This window comes from Eretmochelys imbricata, chromosome 1, assembly GCF_965152235.1.
Source record: "Eretmochelys imbricata isolate rEreImb1 chromosome 1, rEreImb1.hap1, whole genome shotgun sequence".
NCBI classification, from domain to species: Eukaryota; Metazoa; Chordata; order Testudines; family Cheloniidae; genus Eretmochelys; species Eretmochelys imbricata.
The window spans coordinates 100,015,338-100,028,412 of NC_135572.1; the positions used below are offsets into that span (position 1 = coordinate 100,015,338).

Consider the following 13,075-nt stretch of genomic DNA (forward strand, 5'->3'; position numbering starts at 1 on the left):
GCACTTAAACTCCCAGGGAGTGCCCCAACCACTGGGCTATAGAGTCGTTCTCACGGTCTCTGTATATTTACATAAAGTGGAACAGCTTCAGCCACCACCAACACAATTTTGTGTGGGGCCTGATCCGGTAGGTGAAAGAGGCAGGGCAACACCTAATTTGCGGATCCCAACAGAGTTTAGGCATGAGCTAGACACCCTGGTGTCAGGACGTAGGTGGGAGTGTGCATGCCTAGTGGCAGAAATTTAGGCATCATGGGACTTTATCAGCAGACATTTAGGTGCCTATAGGGTTAGGTGAGTTTTGAGGATCTAAATTTTGGATTTAGGTGCCTAAGGAAGAGTTAGGCACCTAAATGCCTAACTCAAAGTCCCAGTGACTTTCAGAGAGACTTGGTTCCAAAGTGCCTAAATCACTTTTGAAAATAGGACATATGCTACTAAGGCAGCTAGGCACTTTTGAAAAGGTCACTCTTTGTCTTAAATAATTGCACTGGTTTGACTAAATCGATTTAAAAATCAGTCTTATTAAACCTTAATGTAAAGGTTTCTTTACCCTTTAACCCTTGCTTAAAATGGTTTTGCTTAAGGATTGTCTGTGTACAGAAATTGTACTGATTTAACTAAGTCTGTTTCAAAATGGGTCTAGTGACAACGGTGCCGCCCCACTGCATGGGCAATCTTACCTCGGCCTAAGAGCGGCTTGTGCAAATTTAGCTTCATTCACTTATCACAAGAGGCCCCGTGGCCTTGGAGCAGCCAGAGATAGAAAATGCTGGTATAAAGCTGGTGGCAGCAGTGTAGTTGCTGCTGCTTCCCCCCCCAACAGCATAAGGGCAAAAGTGTTGCTGGGAAGGTGAGGAGGCTCTGCCATGTCCAGTCCTCCACAGGAGTAAGTTAGCCTCTGCTGGAGAACCGAGTGGCTCAGCATCAGAGAGTTACAACTGCTATCCTGTTACACCCACATCCCCACTCGCACAGAATGGAGGATCAAGCCTTCTCATCCATTAGATTATATTAGGTAATAGTATAGTAACCCTGCTCTGGGACTAGCCCCTGCTGCAGCATAGAGAGAGAGAGCTCAGGAGAGGGCAGTTTGAGCTGGGGTGGGGGCTTGGAAACCACCCGAAGGGGACAGCGGGAAAAGCTGTGAGAGAAAGAGGGAAGGATGCGGAGCTAGCAGATGACCTGGAGGTGAGGGGATAAAATAGACCAACAGGAGACTAAAAGTAGGGCACTGGGAAATGCGAAGGGGGAAAGAAGGAAAATAGGAAGTTTCAGGTCAGGAGAAGCAGGAAGAAAACAGACGTGGGTATGCGAACAGTCAGTATTAGTAGAGGGAATAAAATCCACAGACATACTGGACAGAGAGTACCAAAGGAAAAAACTGGAAGGAAATATAATTGCTGAAAAAGTGTATTGATCAAACAGCTGTGTTAGATGAAAACAGATCCTGAAAACAGTGAACGCAAAGCCCACCCACAAAGGACATGAAGTAAATGACCAGACAGAATGACTGTCTGAACATCTGTTGAGGGAATACAGTTCAAAGGTGCATAATGGACAAGTGAGGGCTCATGAACTGAAGAAACCCCACTTGCAGATAAACTCGGGGAAAAGAGGCACAGCCACAAGGCCATTGAATACAATGAGCACTTCAAACCAAAGAGCATCAAAGAACAGGACAGCAGGAATGGAGCTGGACTTACAGCCAAAGAGAGGAAAAGTTGTTTTTTCTCTCAAGTGACACAGAGTGTTTGAGTAATCTCTTTTGTTCTTGTTAATAACAATGCCTTTGGTATTAACTGCACAGAGTGAGGAAGAGTAGTGTGTACAAACTCACAAAGGTTAATGTGTTGGTAACCTATAGTTTATTATTATAAAGGTAAGTACTTGGTAAGGTTGTATATTATTTATGCTTCTGGTACAATTTTTGGGGTTTCCCTTATAAAGTTCTAAAAATTTAAAATTCTCCGTTTTGTCTTGGTTTGCCTCTGCCTTGCCTCAAAATTAGCAGAGCCGAGCCAGGTCACTGTAATAGCATGGTAATATTTCCAGTTTTACTTTCTATCTTCTTCTTTTATGCACTCTAAGATCTTGTTTGTATGGAATGGACCAGCTGTATATTCAATCTGGTCCAGGTTTCTCACTCACAGGGCTGACTAGGGCTTGGCTTGCACCTCTTAAACCATGGCAGTTGTTGGTGGGGTGTGTCTGGCTGATTTAGTGGTGGCATTGTTGTCCTCTGAAAGATGTACTGTGTAATCTGTCTTGCCTTGGGAGAATAACTGCAATAGAGGTTAAGGAAGAGGAGGGGTTGACGAGAGGAGTCATGAGACAGCCTTTGGTCTAACAGCATGAGCAGGCTCTTTGTCATCATGTTTCCAAATTGTTTTGTTTTTATCTAATCTATGTTTTTAATCTGCCAGGTTTTTTGTGTTCTGTTTAGAAGGCATAGTTTTGACTGGGAACCTTTATGAAATACGACACTTCAATAAGGAATCAGCTGAGAGCTTATATAGAGGCAGGTCTTGCTAGTCTTCATTTATGGTTTTCTGGGAAGCTAACGAGACCAGGTGGAGGTATTATCCCCAAGCCCATAATATTTTTTAGGTCAGTCTTGGGTGACTTTATTGCAAGTAGGGTCACTAACACAATGCTAATTGGTTTCAGAGTGGCAGCCGTGTTAGTCTGTATCAGCAAAAATAAAAAACTAGGAGTACTTGTGGCACCTTAGAGACTAACAAATTTATTTGGGCTAAAACCCACTGAATCAGATGCATGCAGTGGAAAATACAATAGGGAGATATATATACACAGAGAACATGGAAAAAATGCATGTTGCCATACCAATTGTAATGAAACTATCAATTAAGGTGGGCTATTATCAGCAGGAGAAAAAAAACTTTTGTCGTGATAATCAGAATGGCCCTGATTTCAAACAGTTGACAAGAAGGTGTGAGTAACAGTAGGGGGAAAATTAGCATGGGGAAATAGTTTTTACTTTTTCCCAGAGCTGTGACTGAATTTTAAGTTGCCTTTTAGGGAATGTGTGTTAATATTATTCCTGATTTATTTTCATCATCAAATTTCCATTTCCTATAAGAGTATTCCCTGGCAGTTTGAGACAGTATGTTCTTGCTACTGTGTGGGTTGAGGAAAAATAGAGGAGCTCTGTTCAAAGACCCAAAATAGCTGCTTTCAGAGTCTCTGTATATAGAGCAAACTGGTTGTTTTTAGCATCATATAATATAATGTTAAAAATTGAATTGCTTATCAATAGAAATAAGCCAGTCTCCTCCTCCAGTCTTAAAATCTTCACAATGACACAGTACTCAGTGTTGTTCAGAATGAAATTTAAGAATATTTTCTGATGTGAAAGAAGTAGAAGAATGCTGCATAAATTTCCTTCCTTATGTTCCTGCTGGTGAAGTTTCTTGTGACCATCAAGCTGCTACACATAGTAACTGAACAGCCAGAACCAGTAGAATCTGTCTGGATACACATGGTCTTCTCTTTATTAAAAATGTTGTGTCTGGTGAGATGGGAGGTTGATCTTGCTGTGTTTGGAGACCTCATTTCTCCACATGCTGTGCACATATATCATTTCCCAGAATAAGTGTACCTTAAGTAAGTCACTTAAGGGCTGAATGTTTGGAGGATGTTTCTGGAAATTCAGATTCCTTGTCCAGGTTCTTCATTGAACATCTGGTCTTTAAGGCTGAGATGTTCAAAGCTACTTGCAGGATTTGGATGCCCGGCTCCCTATGATAATTGGAAGGCATCCAAATCCCCCAGGCATCTTTGCAAATCTCAGCCTAATTGAATGGAGCCAAAATGTTCACAGGGGGAAAAGAGGGAAAAGACCAACCGGGAAAAGACAGACCCTATGCTAGTTGCTCCTTATGGCTGTCATGAACACCCTTACAGATTATGCTATAATTATAGTACTCATGGCACCAGGTTATTCCCATTATTTTCTGCTAGTGCCTAGAACATGCTGGGTGCTGCCCAGAGGCACAGAAAATACCTAGAGCTGAAAAGCTGAGAGCCAAAGACGGACAAAACAAAGGGAAGAGGAAGAGGTGCAGAATGAGTAAAGGGGATCACATGGTCATTGGCTAGAGTAATATAATGTTAACCACACAATTAATATTTTTTTGAATTCTCCCCTGGCCAGCTGCAAGGTTCTTTGAGCTTTTTTTTGCTACTACAGCAGTTGTACAAGGGCCGCAGTAGATGGGAGAATCCCTCCCATGGTGGGAGTTTTGCCTGCTTTATATTATATCTCCAATAAATATATCACCTTTTATTATAGGCCTCCTTCCTGCCCGCAGTACAGTCTTTGTCTTACAGCACCGGGTGTATATGGGGTACCAGCTACTGCCTATTATATAGAATTAAGAGTCAGAATTCACCTCCTGATGAAGACTCTTAATACCCAGGCCCTGAGTTGAGAACTCTATATCCTGTCATTGGCCGATCAATTCCATGTTCAAACAGTGATCCGTGAAAACAAAGAGCAAACAGAACTATTTTGCCACTGACACACAACAAATGAGCCTCTTTTTCGCTCAGCAAACGATGAGATATTCAGAGCACAGCACAGGGAGGACTCTATTGTCTGTTTCTGTGTCTTATGCTGTGAAAGAAATAAGACAGCACAAGGGGTTATTTTTATTCTCTCTGCATTGTTTCTTTGGGTGGAGGGGAGAAAGGTTTACCATGGAGAAATCTATCACTTTGTACACACTTCTTCCTGAGCGCATTTCCCTCCAGAGTAATTTGTTTATCCTGTTGACCCCGTAGCTGTTTCCATCAGACTTTTCTCCAGACTGGAGCAGCACCCAAAACTCATTTTCCTGAGATCAGACAAACACAGGAAACATTCTCTAAGATGTTTCATTTATTGTTATCATTATTTTATGTATTACTGGCGTGCCTTGAAGCCTCAGTCATGGCCCAGGACCCCATTGTGCACTGTGTGGATGGATTTAAGGTGTGTTGAGCTCTGAGGCGTCTGCTCAGTGCTTCTTGTATCCACAGATAGGTGGGTCTGTGTTTAGTCTGTCACTCTTTGTAGAGGTCTTGGGAGGACTCCAAACCCTGGAGTCTCCAGGGGAACTTCCCTGTTGCTCATCTGATCCGGCATGGGGGACAGAGAGGGCACCAAATCCTGGGAGCCTGTGGAAGGGAATTGGCAGGGAAAGGGAGCAGGCAGCATAGTAACCCATAAGTGAATGCTTTGGAGGGAGCAGGGAGAGCTAGTCAGGCACTCAGGTGCTCTAAGGATCAGTAACCTCCTGACTCCATAGCAGCTTTTAAGACTTGACCAGAGCCAGTAAGGAGCTGGCTTCCATTGCCATCTCCTTCCCCTTTTCCTTCCTTGTGCGAGCAGCAGTGCTGCATCCTCCCCAAGATCTGTGTCTCCCTGGGTGGAGAAGGAGGCAAGAAGTCCCCCATAAAGAGCCACCGTAGCAGTAGGAAGGGAGAAGGGGGAAGCTTTGCTAAGGATGCCTGGTTTTGTTGGACATATTTCTGGAGGTTTCATCACTTGACATGATCTTTAATTAAAAATAAATCTTTAATTCCTGGCAGCCCCAGCGTGATGCTGAGTTGGAGCTTCTCCATGTGTTCCTTTCTCCATGGGTCTTCCTGAGCCTTGAGGTTTGAAGGCTCAGACTTTCCTCGCTGAAACAGTGTTTATTGGAAGCGCTACAGGGCTCGCCTTGTGAGGTTTCTTGGAGCCTCGTTACCCTCATGTGGGTGTTACTGAAGGAGTGGGTGCCATGGTCCTTTAAAATAAACAAACAAATACTATTTGGAGGCTAGGTTATTAATACTTTTTCAGACCCATTGTTCTAAATACAACATTGCTTTCAGACCACTTAATAAAGTCAGAGAAAAGCAGCATCCTTAAGGAATTCCACTAGGTTGCTTCAGAGAAAAACACAAGCAAATCCCACCGTACCATGACACCTACTCAGTCAGCTCCCCACATTAAACAGGACAGGACAGATCCTCAACCCCTACTCTATCCTTCCTCCTACATGGACAGACAGGTGCTGTAACAGTGACTGGAGATTTCACTTGCACAGGGGAATTTCTGATCAGCTCTATGCCACCTGCTCTCACTGCTCTCCTCCCCTGGCACAGTGGCATTGCTGAGAGTATATCGGGACAGAAGGGAATGAGCCTGGCTTTGCTGTGCTCTGGTATTCTGGGATGGCTGAATGGAACTGTTCCAGGGGTCGTGACTTAGATAAGATTGCTCTAACTTGCACTAGGGGCCAAACGGATTTTCTGCTGGTCTGAGAATCAGTAAAGGGATTGGGTAGAAGGCTGGCAGATCTGGCCCTTGAATCTCAAATTACTAAAATTTATGGTAATTAAATGCCCCCAAACTTGGTTATCCCAGAGTGAAGGTTCCCTGATGGTGCCACATGCCTTTCTGGAATGTCAAGTTCAGCTGTGCGCAAACCTTGGAAAATCAAGAAATACAACATTAAGGGATGTGCCACTCCCACAACACAACCTTAACTAGTCCCATGGATCTGGCAATAGCCACTGGAATGGTTCAGTAAGGGGGTGCCAGGGTAAGAAGACATAAAGAATGACTACGAATGTGCCATTGTTTGTGTGGTGTTGCGTTCCATAGATTTGTACTGCAGCATGTATTTGCCTGCACTCTGACTGCCTGTACTGTGTTAGGTGTAGCTGTACTGAGCGGGGGAAGGAGTAGTTGGAGCAGGTTACTGTGATACGAAGAGAGGTGCATGTGTACTTCAAAAGATCAAGTATGCCTCATTTCAGCACTGAATTCTGTAGGTTGTATCAGTACTAGGCACGGGGTATGGCTTGTGTTGTGTACTGTCAGCATTCCCGACGGTAGACTCCAGGGCTCAGTGAGAATATAAGAACTGCCATACTGAGTCAGACCAAAGGTCCATCTAGTCCAGTATCCTGTCTTCCAACAGTGGCCAATGCCAGATGCTTCAGAGGGAATGAACAGAACAGGTAATCATCAAGTGATTCATCCCCTGTCACCCATTCCCAGCTTCCGGCAAACATAGGCTAGGGATACCATCCCTACCCATCCTGGCTAATAGCCATTGACGAACCAATTCTCCATGAACATATCTAGTTCTTTTTTGAACCCTGTTATAGTCTTGGCCTTCACAACATCCTTTGGCAAGGAGTTCCACAGGTTGACTGTGCATTGTGTGAAAAAATATTTCCTTTTGTTTGTTTTAAAACTGCTGCCTATTAATTGCATTCGGTGACCCCTACTGAGGAGTAACTGAAAGTAGTGGCTAAGACAGAATCCTCATGGCAAGGGGAAGGGGTTGTTACATTTAGCAAGGTAGTTGTTCTTTGTGTGGGGTAGGCTCAGTGTTTGAGTGTAGCTGTAGGTAGCTCCTGTTTGTTATACCTGATGTAAACACACGTTTTGCCTTAGCAAAGATAAAGTTTCAGACTCTGTCCTACAGTGTGTGTGTGTGCTCTGTTCCCAAAGTGTTCTGTTGCTTTTGTGAGGGTACAGTGCTAGTGTGTGTGTAATTAGCACATTGAGGTATTGCTCATTTAGGGCAGAGTTAAGGGGAGGAGGGCAGTGCTTTACCTTAAATCTGTATTTCCTGGCTTTCAGAGCTTTCTGGCTTAGCTAACTTTCTGGAAGTGCATAAGGCACCATTGGGCAACTGAACTCTGCATTAATGAAGATTTGGGGCATTTAATTTTCTTGGGTTTTTAAAAATTAATTTTCTCGGCATCCCCCATCTACCACAACCCAGCTCTCCCCCTCCAGTGCCTCAGGCTCCTTGGCAATGATCACCCCAGCCACAGGATGCACTGGCTGCATGCTAGTGCCTTCAGTGCCCCTGCATCCTCTCTCACCTCCTTACACATCTAGAAAAACCTGGTTCTCCCTCTTCTCCGGGGGAGAGGCAGGCATTGTCAGGGCGTCACAGGGTGAGGAACTGGGGAGAGGATGCAGGGACTAGAATGGAGTCAGTGGGGTCATGTTTTGAAGGGGAGGGCAATCGTAGGGGGCATGGATGGTTGGGTGTTCGGGGGGGAAAAGAGCTGAAGCCCCATCAGCATCCCACACTGCACAGCTCTGACCCTCTCCTTCCTGTCCCATTCTGCCCTGCACTGCTTCAACACTTCCCCACACATTCCCCCTTACTGCTTCAACTCCCCATGCTCCCCTCCACTGTTCCAACACTGCACTGACTCCTCCCACATTCCCTCCTGGGAATGCCATTGCTCTGATCACCCCCAGGCTCCCTGCTGCTCCAAGCCCCAACACATGCATGCACACACCGCTCTGAGCCCCCGCATTCATACCAACTCCACTTTCCTCCTTGGCACTCCATGCTCCTTGTAAGCTTGAGGAGGTGGGAAGGTGATGGAGTTGTGAGGAGTGCAAGGACCAGCTAGAGACAGAAGGGGCAGGAGAATGAAGCTGCAGAGTCCCTACCCCAGATCTGGGCTTTGTGTATTGGGAAGAGGTTCTACACATTCATCTGCAGCACAGGAAGCTCAGAGAGGTGTGAAGGGGTCCATTTATCTCAATTAGATGTTCTCAGATGAATGAGAGCATCCCATGGAGATGAATACAGTGTGAAACAATAGCTCTGAAAGGTGTGAACTGCTCCATTTTTCTGAGGGTGTTCTCATCCCCTCTGCTCCAGTTTCAGCACTTGTGGGCTTGTGCCATGCACTGGCCTTCCATAGCTCCTCACCCTACTCTCAGCACTATGTGCTTGGTGCATGCTTCAAGCAAACCTGTTCCCAGCTCCCAAGTATGTCTTATGGTACCAAGCCAAATGCTTTACAGAAGTCTAAATATATTACATCAATGCTATTACCTTTATCAGCCAAACTTGTAATCTCACCAAAAAAGTTATCAAGTTAGTTTGACAGGATCTGTTTTCCATAAACTCGTGTTGATTGGCATTAATTATATTACCTTTAACTCTTTATTAATTAAGTTCCATATCAGCCACTTCAGTAATTTGCTCAAGGTTGATTTCAGGCTCACAGGACTGTAATTACCTAAGTTGTCCTGCTAACCCTTTTAAAATATTGGTACACCATTCGCTTTCTTCCAGGCCTCTGGAACTTTCCCAGCATTCCAAGCTTTATTGAAAATCAAAATTAATTGTCCAGAGAGCACCTCAGCCAGCTCTTTTAAAACTCTTGGATTCAAGTTATCTGGACGTGCTCATTTTAAAAGTGCCTATCTTTAGTAGCAGCAGCTAAATATCTTCCCAACTTACTGTTGGAATGGCAAGGCTTTCATCATTATCATTGCGATATGACTACATCATCTGGCTTTTTCCAAAATATAGAACAGAAATATTTATTGAACATTTCTGCCTTATCTGTATTATTGACAATTCTTCCATTTCCATCTAATAATAGGGCAATACTACTGTTAGGATTCTTTTTGTTCCTTAATATACTTAAGGACAATAAGAAGTTTGTTTTGTTTTTTTAACTCTACTAACCTTAGATTTCCCCTTGTGTCCTTGTAATTTGTACATTGGTTCAATTGCTTCAACTCCTGCAGGAGAATTCCCTGTGTGTTTAATAACTTAATAGACAAAATCCAGCACTTGAGCTCCATCAAACAATAGCTTTTTTTATACTTTTAAAAATAATCAAACAGTTTCATAATGGCAAAGAAATTTTAAATTTTGCATTTACAGACTTTATTTCATTCTAATGAGAGAAGCTTTTTAGTACTAGGAGGAAGCCTTTTAAGACAGTAGCTTTAGGAATATCAGGGCATATAAGCAAGGTTCAATGTCATTCCTTCTCTGTTACAAAAAAACCCCCTAAAACTAACTAACAAAGGTGTGTTTAGCAGTTGAGAGGTCAGCTTCTTTCTGCCAGGCTCAGATCTCATGGTGATACGGTGGTACAAATATCTAAACAGGCAGATAAAGCTATCTGGTGTAGGTATTTATAAGGCCTGTATTGTCTTTGTGGCTAAGTGGTTGTATGGTATCAGGTTTCAAGATCTAAAAGAGTGGTTTCAATAAAGTTGTGAATAATATGTTGCAGTTACTTCTATTTTGTAGAAATGTTATTGTTTGGAGGAGTCACACACTGTTAGAATCTTGATATTAGAGAACCACAAATGATTGTGTGGTGGGGATTTGTTTTTGTTTTTAAATCTTTAATTGCCTGACTGTTCAGAAATTCATTTTTGCGGTGGAAGATTTAACATCTGTGTGGGAGGAAGTTGCAAGCAAAGAGGATGGACAAGGGCTTAGGGACTGGCTGTTGAGCTATCCTATCTGCCTGCTTTGTAAGGCTTCACAACAGTCTAGGTTTTTGTCCATTTTAGTGGGATGCCAGCTACTATTGAGATTATCATCATCTCTGTTGGCTTATCATCATCTCTTATTGAGCTATTGCAATGGGTTCAGTCCTTCGTCACGCTGCCAGCCTTTTTGGGAGAGAAATGCATCTTTTATGGACTGCCTGTCCTACTAATCCCCCACCTTCCCTGCCACACTGAGTCAGTTCTCATGAGCTACACAGAAAGATTTGAAAACCACCAGGCTGTTGAGAGGAGCTTTGGGCAACTGTGGTGGTGAAGTGTAGAAAGGAAGTACTCCGGCTACAGGATTTGGGTTGTTTCAGGTGACTGAATAATGGAGCATTGGCAGAGTGCACTGGCTGTAATGGGGTAGGGATAAACTTTTAGGCTGCAAGGAGCTAACGTGTTTAGTGAAGTATTTCACCAAGGGCCCGATCCAAAGCCCAGGAAGTCAATGGGAGCCCTTACATAGATGTGGTCAAGCCTCCTATAGCTAGTGGTCAGTATATAAAGAAATCTTCCAGGGTAGATTTCAGCCAGACTAAGCATAGAATCAACTCCAGCAAAGCAATTCTCTCATCAGAATAATTCTGTAAAATTGTAGTTAATGTCTATCTTGGCAATAAGCCAACAAGGTACCAAGCTGCTGACGTTCATTTAATTGAATTAAATGCAGGAATATGAAAAGGATTTTAAACAATGACAAAAAATTAGGGAGGAGAATAATGGTTATAAAGCAAGAGTTCTTCTGTTGATAGTCACCCAGCACCCACGTCACTGCTGGCAGTAATTTTCTTCTTTTGTTTTGGACATTTCTGAGAATTTTGTGCAACTGTAAAAGCGTAGAACGTCCAAGCAAGCTTGCTGAGCGTTGCCTGCAGATTTAGTGCATGTCCCCTTTGACTAAGGCTTCAGTGAGAGAAAAATTTTAATCATAACTTGAGCAGAAATTTCAGCAGGGGAAATTGTTGGATGAAAAATAGAGTCAGGAAGGAGAACTATGTACTTAGGGAGGACGGGAGGAGGAAGGGACTTGCTAGTGTAAAGCTCAGTAGAGAAGCAAGCTTGTATTTCTTTCCCTCCTCAGGTCATGTGGAAACTTTAATATTCTGATGGTCATATGCACCTCTATTATCTTTTGCAGAAGACCCCAATCTCCCAGATATTTCTGACAGAATGAAAGACAAGCTGGTTATTTAAACTACAGCTTTTGCCAACCTGGCAGAGCTAATTAGAAGTCATGGTTACACAAGACTAACATCCTATTTCTCACCCCAGTGTAACTTCTGATTTCAAAGAACTTAAACTATCTTGTCATGAACTGCTGAAATAAGCATGTTCGCTTGAAGCTACTGCAGGGGGGAATTAATACAATAGAAAATAATTAAAGACAGCATATGAAACCACTCAATGGTGTTCAGTGCCACTTGAGACGAACTTGAAGCAATTTAACATAACCCTGTATAGCTATTTGTCGTCTGTGGGGTAGATTGAAGGATATTACTGTTCTGCATTATGTGCTGCACCCTCCATATTTTTCAGTAAGAGAAGAATGCACAAAAGACTATCCAGCGTAGCCATTAACCACAAATGCATACATCTTTACAAAATAATATCTCCCGAATATTTTTACATTCGATTATAATAGAGGGATTATGAAAAACCCATTTTCTCTCTCTATTCTATGGGTATCCTTTAGCTACACATACATCTTCAGTAATTCACTGATTGTAGAATATGTCTGACAACGCTCCTTTTGTTAAGGAATGCAAAGATTTATGATTTTGTCTTCCATTTATTCATACTTCAGTGTAAATAGAATTTTCCTAAAGTAAAAATCTAGATGTGTTTGAATGAGATGAATAACTACAGGTGAATGAAAATCGAGAAATGTGTTTAGTTTTAAAGCAGAGATCTGAACATTTCCTCGAGTTAAATTTGATCTCATCATTGTTATTTTAGATCTCAGATGTCTGCCTTTTTGGTCTGTGCAGCTCCTTCAGTAGAATTGTACAGGTTCACCTCAGGGATGAATTCGACATTCCCCCACCCCCCAACCTCACACTTGGTAGTTTAACAAAATTTAAAAATCTGAGGCCATTGAGTGAGAATATGCTAACAATTGAAGCTGCACTGAGGAGGACTTTGTTCCTTCTTCATTTTTTTTTAAGTAAGCTGTCAGTCTGTGCTTCCCTCATCCCCCTAGTGGTTGTTCCTGTCTGTTTTGAAATGCTCAGACCAGTTCAATTCAATGACCATTAGAATCTTAAATTCATTAATTTCCTTCACTGTTCTTTGGGGTGATGTATTTTTATGATTTTGGGAAATTGAATGTGTAGCGCCTTTAATTCTGCCCCTCCCCCCCCCCCCCCCCCCCCCCCCCCCCGTCAGCCCCATATCTCTCTCACACACGTTTAGAAACAAATAATCCTTTGTCACCAGGAGTTACGGTTATCCCAAACTGAGTGTCCACTGCAACATGCATTAGCACTGGCTAAAGGAAGTCTAGGCTGATTGGGGCGGTGGTTGCATTATTTTTAAATATGAAAAAGGAGAGACTTGACAGGAATATTCCCTGTGAATATGTGACACTTCTGTAATGAATCTGGATGCCGGGCAACCTTGAGGGCTGCTTCCCCTTCCAACAGTAGAAGGGTTCTTAGAACATACACATCAGCAGTCCCTGCTGGGGATACAATTCTTGGTTTTTAACAAAAAAAATTTCTTCTTCCTCCTCTTTAC

The 13,075-nt window shown here is 42.9% G+C and overlaps 1 protein-coding gene across 1 annotated transcript in view; it reads left to right on the plus strand.

Annotated features, from left to right (window-relative positions):
• The window catches only part of FARP1 (FERM, ARH/RhoGEF and pleckstrin domain protein 1), a 276,098-nt gene that overhangs the window by 225,807 nt on the left and 37,216 nt on the right, over positions 1–13,075 (plus strand). The gene's annotated exons all lie outside the window — the stretch shown is intronic.